We start from the raw sequence: 13,598 nt of genomic DNA on the forward strand, positions 1-13,598 counted from the left end.
ACAATATTTATAAAATTTATAAACATATAAATGTGATTATATATGTCCACGTGTTTTTCTCAAGGTTATTATATGATATTATTTCCGTTCTTAGTAAAAAGACAATTAAAAGTTCAATGCAAATTTTTTAATTTGTTTATAATTTTTCCGCTTTTCCGTTTCTTAAAATTTTATTGCATATTCCTAATAACCAGCCCATAATATGCAACCATATGAATTTTTATGCAAATCAGACAAATCCTTGATATTTTGCCGACTTTCTCCGAATTTGGCCCCACTGTGCGACGCCTTTCGTTGCTATAACAGCATTATCAAGCTGAAAGTATTACTATTATTTTAACGAAGCAACGTGTCTCCTTTGGAAATATGGCAATGTAACATTTAAATAATAATTTTGTAAGAGACAAAATGTGACGGTTGTATTTAACGTATTGAATACTGTAGACAAGCGTATAGAGAAGTTACTGAGAGTCAATTGATTGGCACACCAATTGAGTAAAGCTAAGGACGCAGATTGAAAGAAAAACCTCAGTAGAGATTAAAAAACTACACCAGTTAGACTACCCAGATACGCAAGGGATCAATGCAATTTAGAGCTACGCGAGATCTCTCGGGGGCCATAAAGAAACACCAGGACACACACGATCGACTATCGATAGCAATTTAGTATCACACCCGCAATAGCCTGGCCAAAACAAGGTTAGTGATCGGAACACAAAGTCCGCCTTTGGCATAGGAATTCAATCCCACCGGGAAACTTTAGGGGAAAGGCTGCCGGATGAAAAACTTGAAGAAATTTGATTTTTCGCACCACCTGCTAAGTCTAATAGAAATAAAAAAATGATAAAAAATAAACTCATTGGTCTGAGAGGCCTTTAATTTATTTGCATGGGAATGAAAATAAAGTTTATTTATTTAAATTAATTGTTCTGACCTAAAACATTAGAATGGCCGGTTTTATTTGCATTTTTCAATTTTCATTCAAGTGCCAAAAACTTTCGGAATTGCGCTGTACCAATGTAGCGCCTTTGCTCACTGCTTTATTTTCTTCCCTATAAGGATGGTGATAACAAAAGCAAAAAACAAACAGTTTACAAATAACAGCTGTAACTAATACTTTCAGCAACAACAAGATAAATCACAAATCAATGGGCTGGCACTGTAGAAATTCATGCTTTTACAATTCTAAACCTGACTTGGCTGACAATAGCATGTGATTAAATATGGGTATCCTATTAATTTGGTTTATATTATTGGAAATAATTTTAGAAATTTTACGAAGAAAGGAACAAAAGGCATCAACTTATAATTAAGACAAATTATGGATTGTCCATGTCATATAGTCAGTATATTCATGTGATTTGTAGCTAAATGAGATCTCCCTTACGTACATAAACTATTGATATTGCTGACAATCAATAGCAATGTACCCTAAATTTCTCATCCAAGAGACATCTAGCAACCATTTCGCACTGAGCTGATAGAATTAAAATCAAAGATGAATTTTAGGGCTAAGTACTCAGAATTTATCTATTCAAGCGCTTACTTTTTCAACACAAGTTTTTATCGCTCATACGGTTACTGTAATTATTTAACTTAAATTCCGTACTTATGGCCCAAGTACATAAGATATGAATACAATATTTAGTTACAGGAAATCTCTTGGGCACAGAAACTCAAGATAGAAAATAGGTAGTAATTTAGTATCCCAAACACAATATCCCGACCAGAATACGCCCAATGTACAGCGTTGGTGTCAAGGTATTTATCTTTTCAAAAATATTTTTTGAATTACGATTTAAAAAGGTAGAAAATTGCGAGGTAAATTCGTTTTTAAAACAGCATTATGTTTGAAAAGTATGACGAAGATATTGAGAGTGAATTATTCGGTACAACAAAATCAAGTGGTCTTTACTCTTTCGCAACTAAACTGTACGTATTTAACTTTAATTCCGTATTTACGGCCCAAGTACATTAGATATCAATACAACCTTTAGGTATACGATATCTTTCTGGAACAGAAACTCAAGATCGACTATAGGTAGTAATTTATTATCCCAACCGCAATATCCCGACCAGAACACACCTAGAAATCGTACAACGTCCACACTTGACGTAGGAATTCAACCCTTAGAGGGATCTGAAGGGGAAAGGCCGAAGTATTTACTTCTTCCTCCTGAAGAAAGAGGGCAGGAGAGTTAGACCGAACAAGGCGATCCAATATCCCCAGCACGACATGGCATCTCAGGGTTCTCGAGTGCTGGAACCACCTTCGGTCAGAACGTCTTAAAGGACTGTACATCATTTGGCCCTAGCCATCCTTTTTCTCCATTCTCCTAGCACCGCACTCAAAGAGCCACCGCAACCTACATTACACGTCACTCGAACACCAACAAAAGAGATTGGATCCGGATGGAAACATTTCATTTTCTTCACGATTGATCACGTTTTGATTGACTAGCACGGACGGTTATTTCGTGAAGCCTACCAATGGAAGAATTGCATGATTTTGGGTAGCTGTGAATTCTTGCTAACAGGGTAGTTTCCTTCATCAAAGAAAACGAAAGGCATTGATTGCGACTCGTTACCCACATTCGTGTGTTCATAAAACACAAATTATTTGGTTTTAGAAATACCGGTTTAGACGAATGGTAATGGTCAATTTTATCCTCATTTGAAAAAGGCAAGATTGGCGCCCATGCGATGCTACTCTACGTGACGTCACAGGGACCTAGTTTCTATACGAGTAGATAGGAGTTTTACATCGTCTGAGATTACCAATGCATGCATGAGGCACAGAGCTCAGGGAAACATGTCTTAATAATCACCTATTAAAACTGGCTAAGGTCGGAAAGTTTTCTTCGTTTGATAAGGTATTTATAATCCTTATTTAAGCCAAGCGCTACCAGCTAGCACAGTACTCTGCTACCTGCTAGCATCCTGCGTCGTATCAGCGCTCAAAGCCTCGCCCCAAGGTCATCTCACTTGACAGCAGCGGGAACCAGAACGACGTCACATGGAGTTTTTCCCAGCATTCATACTTAGCCGTCGCGTATTCGCGCGCTTGAAAATTTTCACTTTTCATTTAATCGCGAAAAATAGATATCGTCATTTAAAAATCTAAAAGCGTGAAATACGTACTCCGGGAGTAATAATCTTTCGATTTAGGCAATAAAAAAATAATAGGAAACCACCCTATTGGTGTGCCAGTATTTGAAAACATATGATTAGAAGTACGTGAAAATCGCACTTCCGTTTTTATTTTATCGCACTTTCAATAACAGTTCATCGCATTTTATAGCGTCTATTTCTTATTTTCATAATGAGGTAGATGAAGATGAAATGTAGTGACACACAGTTATATGACAAATACAGAACATTTTAAATTATTACGTTGTAGAACAATAATAAATTAAGGAGTAAGACATATAGTGGCGGAGGTGTAGCTTGACCGCGCCCACTTATAGTTCGCGGCCTCGTTGAGTCCCAGCCAACTAGCAGCTGGCCAGTCGCTCACATACTTTAAGCGGTGAGTGTCGGCGGAGCATTTGAACTGCGCTCGGTACAAAATGTACAAATTTTGTCGTCGAAAAGGCAAATTTGCGTAAAAATATCATAAAAGTCCAGTCATCGCATCTATGTCGCATTTATTTGCGCACATCGCATCTATATCGCATTTATCGCATTTACAATTTTCACTCATCTTTACATATGATACGTCTAAATGTGTTAACTATATTTAAGGTTCTCAAGTCGTAATTTTATGAATAGCTGTAACTTTTAGACGAGTTTTTTCACGCCATATTTTGTCATTTGCCGCATTACACGCATGTGAGAGGGAGGAAGGGTGGAGGGACCCGGTTTTAGCTTTAGCCTACTCTTATCGAAAGGCACCAAGTGGACTACGCATTAGCGTCCCATCCGACGGACGGAGTAATGCGCATGAAGTATCCTCCACACAACACTCAAGCAGGAATCGGGTGAGCTCTGAAAATTTTCTGTCACCACCAGGGTTCACAATCGGGCTCACGAAGTATGATGCCAATACTCCAGCTACCACACCAATCCAATGTTTCATTAAAGTAAGCGAAGTAACCCAGATATCTTTGCCTGAATAAATTCCACACAATTCCTCTTTCGATGCTTTAAGTTATACAAACCTCCATCCCTAGGACCTTTCTGTTTCAGTTCTCTTCAACATCCACAGCTTTCTCCCCTCATTTCTCACCGCATTCTTTATCAACCAACCTACGCAGAAACTTGAGAGCCATCGCAACCATGAACACATAATTTCTCTCTCTTCGCGTATTGTTTCTCGTGGGCAAATATTTACCGACGAGCCATTAATATTGACTAACGTGACTATTTGAAAATGCCAATGAAGTTGGAGATCGGATTCTGAAAAATGTGAATAGGGAGTTATTTGAGAAACAAAATAACAAGCGATGGAAAAAGCAAGAAAGAAATTAGGAAAAGGATAGGCCAAGGATACAAATGCAATAAAACTACGTAAATGAGTACCAAAATTGCTTGTCAGAAAGACATTTTCTTTATTGAATCTACATAGGGTGGATCGGAGCACGTTTACGCGGATTTTTTTCAACAAATTTTCTTACGTTTTAGCTTAAGAAATTTTGGGCATTGTAGTTTAATAAAGTAGTTCATGAAATAAAAATTATACGAATTCAGTGGTTGGCTATTTGCGTTATTAGCTGTAAAAAAAATGTTTTTAGGTCCAAGTCCGTTGCATACACTTGGCCCATTCAGGGGGGAGGTTGACACAACCCCAGACCGACGCTTGACTGATGCTCAAAATCGTGCAAGAAAAGCCCATATGAGGCAGCATTTGCATTAAATGACTTAAGGCGCGCCACTTTTAGTATCTCTGTTTGGTAAAAATGCACTGCGTAAACGTACTGCATGCGTAAACGCACCACGGTGAGCCCTACACATTCGGGTTTAATGTCTTGTGTCAAGCACCTTCTGATAAACAACAGTTTTTGTTTTGTTATCAGGCGCAAGATGAAGCAGATGAAGCTAAATAAATATAGCGAAGCAAAGCAGTGACGCAGCGAGGGGAGGTTTTGGGGAATAACCCCCCCCCCCAAGAGCTTAGAGAATTTTTTTATGAAAGATTTTGTTATTAATATTAGGGGGACGGATGACTAACAAACAAAACATATTTAACTATTCACACAGCCGCAAAACCCACTATTTTGAACTGTTTATCTATTTTGTAAAATGTCTGAGGGAAGTGCCCCCACACTTCCCGCTTACGTTAGCGAGTTTTCTATACCCTACAGACCCGTGGTATTAGCTGCGCCCAAAACCCCCTATAGTCCAGGAAATGAAGCATTATGGCTCGCAATTTTTTCAAACTGAATCGATTTTCTTGAAATTTTCACAATAAGTAGGGAATATACCAAGAATCAAAATCTATATCATGCCGACGGGCGCTTTTACCCTGGGGGTGGTTTCCACCCCATTTCGGGGGTGGAAAATATTAATTATATTTTGACTACAGGAATCGATAGAAAAATAAATTTTAAGAATAAAATGTTCTCTCCATTTTTTGCGTAAAGTTAATATTTTTCGAGTTATTTGCGATTGAAAGTAACAGTTTTTTCACGAAAAAATCAACGATTTCAATCGATTATAGGCAAATAACTTGAAAAGTATTAATTTTATTAGAAAATTGTGAATTACAAAACTGTAGCTTGTAAAAAATTAAATAAAAACCTTATTTTATATTTCCTTTATGACCAATTCGGACCGAGCTACAACTTTTTGATGGTTATCTATTGTTTGTCATATGCTACATTTGAAAGATTCAATGCCAAATAGCGGGAAAAATGTAATTTTCGAGGAAAAGTATGTGATCTGTTTAAAAGTGTTTTTAAAAAACTTTCTTATAATGAGAAAAAAATATTTTTTATCATGAAATTTGAGCGAGTTATGATTAAAAATAAGATCAGTCCCTACTTTTTTGTACGAAAAAATCAGTGAAAACAACTCCTTATTACCACAATAGACAAAATTGATCAATGCCCTTCAGTATTTCTCTTTATTTAAGTATTGTTAATTGATCCTAGAAGTTGTTTTAATTTATAGCTCTAAATTTTGAAAAAAATGGAGGAAAAAGTGAAAAGTCATTTTCTACAATTTCGTTAAAAATGCTCTTTTTTTCAAAATAACTCCAAAAAAACTGGAGATATGAAAAAAATGCAGGAGTAATAAATTGTAGCTTCTTTACTTTCAAATATTTTGGTGTGTTTTAATTTTCTATACTATAAATATTTGGTGAGATATTGATAATTAAAACCTCTATTTCCAAGGGAGCTCCACCTTATTTAAACCCTTAAATCCCTCCCCTTTAAAAATAAATGACTCGAAAAAAATTTAATTCACATGACCTTGTAGTCAGTAAAAACCCTACAAAATACAATTTAAATGAACTTTCTATCATAAAAAATAAAGAAGCTATGTTTGAAATACCAATCAAATTTATTTTCGAAAAATTCGAAATCCACAATTCAGTGCATAATATTCCTCATAATCAGCATATACTTTGTGTACTTTACGTTAGAAGCTAACGATACACTCAAATTTGCTACAAAATAAACACACATACCCATAAGATGTATATATACATACACATATGTGAGTATGTGTGCTCTCGCTTACAGTGACCTGTGAGCATGCATGTGGTGGGAAGACTGGAAGCCATACAGTCTCCGTTTGATTGTGTTTCATGTAATGTCTACATCAGCCCCATGACACTTCCTATCCCACTCCATTGGGAACCCATGGTCTTTTATTGAAGTCGTTTCCTCAACCTGCCGCACGTTTGCCGGGGCGGCGCCACGTATTCTGGAGGGCAAGAATTAGCGGGTAAGTTAATTTCCGTATTGTTGAGCGCATACTACAGGTGAGTGGAAATAGTCATTTTTGTAATTGATTAAGATTTAGTTTTCATTTATTTTCGAATGTTAGTCTTCTGCATTATTTCCTTATTGTTCTACATTAATATTTCGCGGATATATATCGCGGATTTACTGAAAAAAGGAAAATGCCGTGGACGTGTGTGGTACCGCGTTGCACCACTGGTTATGGCCACAAGACTTCGGGGATTTCGCTTTTTAGAGTCCCCAAGGACCCTGAGAAGCGATGAAATAGCTGTACGATTCCTCTTTTTGGTGTGCTAAAGCTCCAAAATTTATACATATTTTAAATTACAAGTTCTGCTGTTCCAGTGGTCAATGTCATTCACAGTGGAGGAATGAAGTAACACTGAGAAAATGCAAGATGTGCGACGGCTTTCATCAATTATTCATCATTCTCTCCTACTAAATTGAATCTCTTAGAATGATTGGTAATTAGAAATAGAAATTAGTAATAGAAAGAATTAATAGAAATGTTAAATTGTGAGTACTTAAAATTTATTTTTCATGACATTACCTTGCATTGATTGTATAAATAATCTCAGTTTCAATAGCATTGTGTAATCATTCTGGAAATGTAGATTTGATGTGTGTGTACATTATATAAGTTGGAAAAATGTGAATCGTTTTCATTCTTAATACCTCTTTCGATGATTTCTTTTAATGCAGCTGTTATCGATGGTGCGTGCAACTCTCGTGAAAAGTACATTTACCGCGTATTAGCAGTATTAGCCTGTGGTTTCTGTCGTACAGTGGCGCCAACTCCATGGGGCCTGAGGGGGCCCGAGCCCCCCCAAAAATTCGTAACAGACGTGAGGAAAAAATGTGTCAGGCTAGTCAATTTTCCCCGGAGTATCCAGATATCGAGATTCGAGTGATCAGGGTTCTAATGTTGATCATATGGCTCTTCTAAAATGCTTAAAAAAACTTAAATTTCACAACTTATAAAATTTACCGGGGCAAGGTCCTCGGTTTGGGCCCCCCCCCCAATATTTTTTGTAAGTCGGCACCCTTGCTGTCGTACTACTCATCTTATTTTTGGGCGAGGGATAATATTTCAGATTTTCCAGCACCTGAAAGTGATCAGACATCCGCGAATCCCTCGGATTATATCCATTGCACTGTTTTCGTGGAAGTTTATTCGGAAATTATTTGCAAAATCTCTTTCGTTCTTATCTTTCATATGGTATTTTACTTCCTTAAATCTCAAATTATTCCTTTGGTGAGTAGGCAAGCATCGTTATAAAATAGCCTTTAACGGTAATAATGGTACTTCCGGAAATTATTCACCCCGTTCAACGATTAAATATGCCTATTCTATACCCGCAAAACGTCCCTAGGATAGAATCATTTTTTAGGTTTGCTGTGCCCTGCCATTATTATTATCACTTGATCGAGACTCAGGAGATTAAAAACATTAACACACGTCACTTCATAAGAAGTATTTCACTTCGGCCTTGGTAAGAAGCCGTTTGCGTTTCTGATATTATATTTGTTAATAGTGTTTGAAAGCAAGGAATAACATCTATATTCTTATAAGGCCGTGGAAACATGCCGATGGGCTCAGAGGCAATGGTGCGTACGTAGCTTCTATGACAACTTATATTAACGTTTACCACAAGATAGCTATAAATAATTATTTCCTTAAATATACCTTTCCTCACTACATAAGGTTTTAACTGCTGACAATCTTTCGTTATGGCTGTAACTGATTTTACAAAGGTATGGAAGCAGACGAAGCTGAAATCCAACGCCTTCCATTTGATTAATATTCACGTATGAGAACGATTTCTAGGTATTTTTCGCTATAAGATGTTAAGTACATATGAACTTGTTAACTAGTAACCATTGTCGCTGTGTTTATATTCATTTTTGCCATAAATTAGTTCATAATTACTGAAGTATCGTATACAGATACGTAGGAAACTTGCCCTTCAGGATAGGTGGCGCCCCTACCGGCCTCAACGGGAAACGGCTTCATTAAATGACCATGCCTGAACGGAGAGTGTCCAGACCTTCTCATATTCGAAGACCGTGGTCTACATAAATGTACATTTATTTGTTTATGTTACCATGACGAAGTTTGTTCTGTTTATCCTATTGTTATATCTTTTCTGTGCTGTGATTAAAATCATGAGAGAAAAAAGTGAATACATAATAAAAGGAGTTAGAAAGTGAATAAGAAGATACAATGTGAAAAATAGTTTTTATTTTTAGGTTAAATATTTTTTTTTACATTAACCCCCAATAAGGGTTGATTATTATGGGTTGAAACGCCTTAAAATTATTTTCCAAACAAAAAAAATAATTATACAAATAATTTAAACTAAATTTTACCCGTATTTAGCTTTAAAATATAATATTTTAAGTTTCAGCTTTTAGGGGTCGTTTTTACCCCTAAAAAATAAAAGGCGCCCTTCGGCATAATATAGATTTTGAAGAAGGGGGTATGATTAGTCTAATCCCAACTATGTATGCAAATCGATTCGGTTTGAAAAACATTTTTATAGGAGGTATGATCAGTATAAACACAAGTTGTTATGCAAATCGATTCAGTTTGAAAATTCTTTTTTACATTAACCCCCAATAAGGGTTGATTATTATGGGTTGAAACGCCTTAAAATTATTTTCCAAACAAAAAAAATAATTATACAAATAATTTAAACTAAATTTTACCCGTATTTAGCTTTAAAATATAATATTTTAAGTTTCAGCTTTTAGGGGTCGTTTTTACCCCTAAAAAATAAAAGGCGCCCTTCGGCATAATATAGATTTTGAAGAAGGGGGTATGATTAGTCTAATCCCAACTATGTATGCAAATCGATTCGGTTTGAAAAACATTTTTATAGGAGGTATGATCAGTATAAACACAAGTTGTTATGCAAATCGATTCAGTTTGAAAATTCTTTTTTACATTAACCCCCAATAAGGGTTGATTATTATGGGTTGAAACGCCTTAAAATTATTTTCCAAACAAAAAAATAATTCTACAAATAATTTAAACTAAATTTGACACGTATTTAGCTTTAAAAAATAAGTTTTTAAGTTCCAGCTTTTAGGGGTAGTTTTCACCCCTAAAAAATAAAAAGCGCCCTTCGGCATAATATAGATTTTGAAGTAGGGGGTATAATTAGTCTAATCCCAAATTTTGGTGCAAATCGATTCAGTTTGAAAAAATTGCAAGGTTTTTCACTTTTATGAGCTTCATTTCCTGGACTACTATCCTAGCTACGCAATTGAAGCGAAGGAAGAAATACAGAGGATGGTTTATCGACTCGTGAACATAGCACGTTAAATTGACCATGAGATAATCATGGGTTTTCATTGGCACATGAGCACAAACAACACAAAAACTGAAACACTGACCTTGCGATTTTTTTAATCGTTATCACGAATGCAACACGAATTGGAAATTGAATAAGTTAGAGCTCAAAAGGGCATATGAGTTGAGATAATGGAATCTACGAAATGAGGACTTCCTCACCTTTGAATTTTCCTTTGAGTGAAGAATTGAAGAGCGTGAATCACATTCATTACCAATTATTTTAATCACCAAACACGTTCCGTTGGATAGTTATGGTTGGTTTAGGCTTCGAAAGATCATGAACACAGAAACTACATTTTTCTGTAAATCGTGCCTTGGTAAGCCAGGTATGTCCAAGGACTTAAAATATTCAGATAGATAGTTGGTGATTTCTTCTTCGTTTGTTACACATTTAAAAGATTCGAATTCATGCAGAGTACGAACTATTTGAATTTACCTCGTTTTAGTCATCCGCATCTTAGTTCTTGCTCGCTAAATCAACCATCTTTGATTCTCTTGGAGATCAATCATATTCTGGAACTCTTTGTTGATGAGCTCACTGAAACTAATTTGAAATCATTCCAAGGAAATGAGTTAAAACTACTCGATTCCTCGACAGGAACACGGACATTACCGTTTGTCAACAATTGCTTGGAGATTTGTTTACAAACACGGTAGTGAAGTGTCAACTCGAGCTGGGCCACGGCTGGGCTTACAATGGAGAACTTGCAAGGATTTTGTACAGGCAATTTAACTCATGTATCTCATAGAAAATCAAAAATATTCAATATGTATACTTCTCTTTAACCTCAGTGACGCATATTAACTGAACAATAGCGCCCTGAAAATAATGATATCGTTTTACGGTATTTATGACGCGTGACGTCATATATGCCGTTCTGTGGCATGGTAACCAGGCATAACAAAGTGTTTATCAGTTCAAGACGCTGGAAAGTGGATTTACCTTGAGATATACATCTCCTGCGCTGTAGTACAAGTTTAATGAAGTACACTATCTGTTTTTATTTCACACTTAAGAGAATTATCGGCATGGAAGCTGGATATATTCGTGCGGAGTCCGGAAATTTTCCCGAAGTCGATTCTCCCATAATAATGGAGTACTTAATGAGCTGTGACAAGTAAACATCAGCTGAAATACGAAATGTAAAGGCTTTGCGGTAAGTATTTTATGTTATTTACAAGATAAATGAATATATAAATTGTTTTCATGTGAATTCTGTTGCAGTAGGTCGTCACTATTAGCAAAGTTGTGATAATACATGTGACCCTTTCGCAATGTTTACATTATGAATCTCTATTTCAGATCTATGAGAAAAGAATACATTGAGAGGGCGACTTGACGTGTGCCATTACAAAGATCTAATAATTTATGCCGGGTGAAGTGTTTTTCTGGAACGTAAAGTTACGGCCAAAAATTGTAATGCCACCATGGTGTTCGACGAAGCGTCGAAGACGATTTTGAGCCTTGCCTGTCACGATTGCACAGCGTCGTCGGGTAATTATAATGCTCAGGCGTAATGATTCATTAATACTAGTTATTAACTAATTCATGCATATCTTTATTAGTAGCTGAGATCACAGTTAATGGCTTTAAAAGTACTTTTATGTTATGATGTTTATTTGTAATGGTTTCAAGTAACTCTTACATTTATTGTAATTTCATCAAAGTTTAGACGCATACCGATTTTTTTAATAGACGAAATATGCAAGTAGAATCGATGGTAATATGTAAAATAATAATTTGTAAAAAATAAAATGTAAATTATTTTTCTGGAAGATGAATGACGTGCAATGAATGATGCAATGTTTACCAATTCATGTTTAAGGGGGATGCAAGCATGCCTTCCTTGGCTTTCCTAGTGTGGCTCCACAAAAAGAGCTTAGAGCCTTCCCAAATTGAAGTTGAGTGCTATTGGCGCAAACCACCTTTGTCTGGCGTGAGAAACCAACTCCTTAAGGCCACTGATCTATGAAATTTGAAGCCTTTGTACCCAAGTCTTGGAATTGGTGATTTCAAGGACCGGGTATAGATGGACTGCAGGGAAAATAACGATCAATGTGTTATGTTGGCTTACAACTCTCCCTCTCACTCCCTTGAGCAGTTGGACTTATTTCATTTGGGCATTTTATTTAAAACTCAAAATTTGACCAATAAGCTCTATGAGGATTCAGCTGACAGGTTTTCGGAGTTACTACCGCGTAGATTCATCTCTGCAGACGACAGTTTCACCGCCATTACAGCAGGCTTCTTCAGTTCAATGAAGTGGAGATCCGTGGTATCGCCCGTCTCTTAAACACCCCGTCGGAGGCCGGTGCAAGAAGCCTGCTGCAATGCCGGCGAAACTGTCGTCTGCAGAGATGAATCTACGCGGTAGTAACTCCGAAAACCTGTCTGCTGAATCCTCACCACACCGCGAAAGCCTACACAAGGAGCTCTGTGAGGACTTCATTAAATTTGCTAAGTCAAAAATGACCCTGCCCCTTTGTTTACAAGCATCATCATTGACTGTTGGGCAGGCATCATGTCACCTGTGGCGTAAGTTGAGGTATGCACGAGTGGGTGCCTCAATGATTTATACAGAGGCTAACTGTAAGATGGATGGTGGTGGTGCCCTGGCAGAGCAGCTGTTGGGTGCTCGACCCTTTAAAATCACAGGGGCAATGAAGAGGGGGAAGGACCTAAAAGGTGATGTAATTAAGTCATTAAGACGAGAGTTGGGTGTTAGTTTTGAAAATACAGGACTTTTATTGAAAGCTGAACTCCCTGAATTTGTGGCATCACCTGATTAGTTCTGAATATGTGGTAAAGGTGAAGTGTCCCACATCTGAAACATGCAAGAATTATATTAGCAAATGTGGGAAAGTGGGCGGTAGATGCCATGCACAACTGCAACTCCAAATGTTGTTTTATGGGAAGGAAAAAGGAATATTGTGCGTTGCTGACCCTAAGTACGAAGTTATTTCCAAAATTGAAATTAAAATTGTCAATTATGATACAAATTTAGCTAAGACACTGGTTGACTGGGCCAGAGAACTCTGGAGAAAAAATATATTCCCACTGTTAATTAAAGCCCTTTGATTTCAATAAAATATTTTAATGGATTTTACTTTACAATTTCTTTTAAAACCTTAATCCATTTAAATTTCACTAGAAGTCAACTGTCTATGTTAACAACCTATCTCTGTATTCCATAATTGGAATGGTTGGATTCTGGATGGCAAAATGTAAGTAATGTGAATATGAAAATATGAGTTACCTGAGAAAATATGAGGTGCTTCTAAACTTATGGTAAAATACTGATTTCAGAGGTTTGTAGAATGTTTTTAATGCT

General features: G+C 36.5%; 1 long non-coding RNA gene across 1 annotated transcript; it reads left to right on the forward strand.

Annotated features, from left to right (window-relative positions):
* Positions 1-11,343: 11,343 nt before the first annotated feature.
* Positions 11,344-12,154, forward strand: LOC124169033. Its single transcript, XR_006867022.1, has 3 exons — positions 11,344-11,423; positions 11,570-11,761; positions 12,093-12,154. It is a non-coding gene; the product is annotated as an uncharacterized LOC124169033 (long non-coding RNA).
* The last annotated feature ends 1,444 nt before the right edge of the window (positions 12,155-13,598 follow it).

This window comes from Ischnura elegans, chromosome 12, assembly GCF_921293095.1.
Source record: "Ischnura elegans chromosome 12, ioIscEleg1.1, whole genome shotgun sequence".
NCBI classification, from domain to species: Eukaryota; Metazoa; Arthropoda; class Insecta; order Odonata; family Coenagrionidae; genus Ischnura; species Ischnura elegans.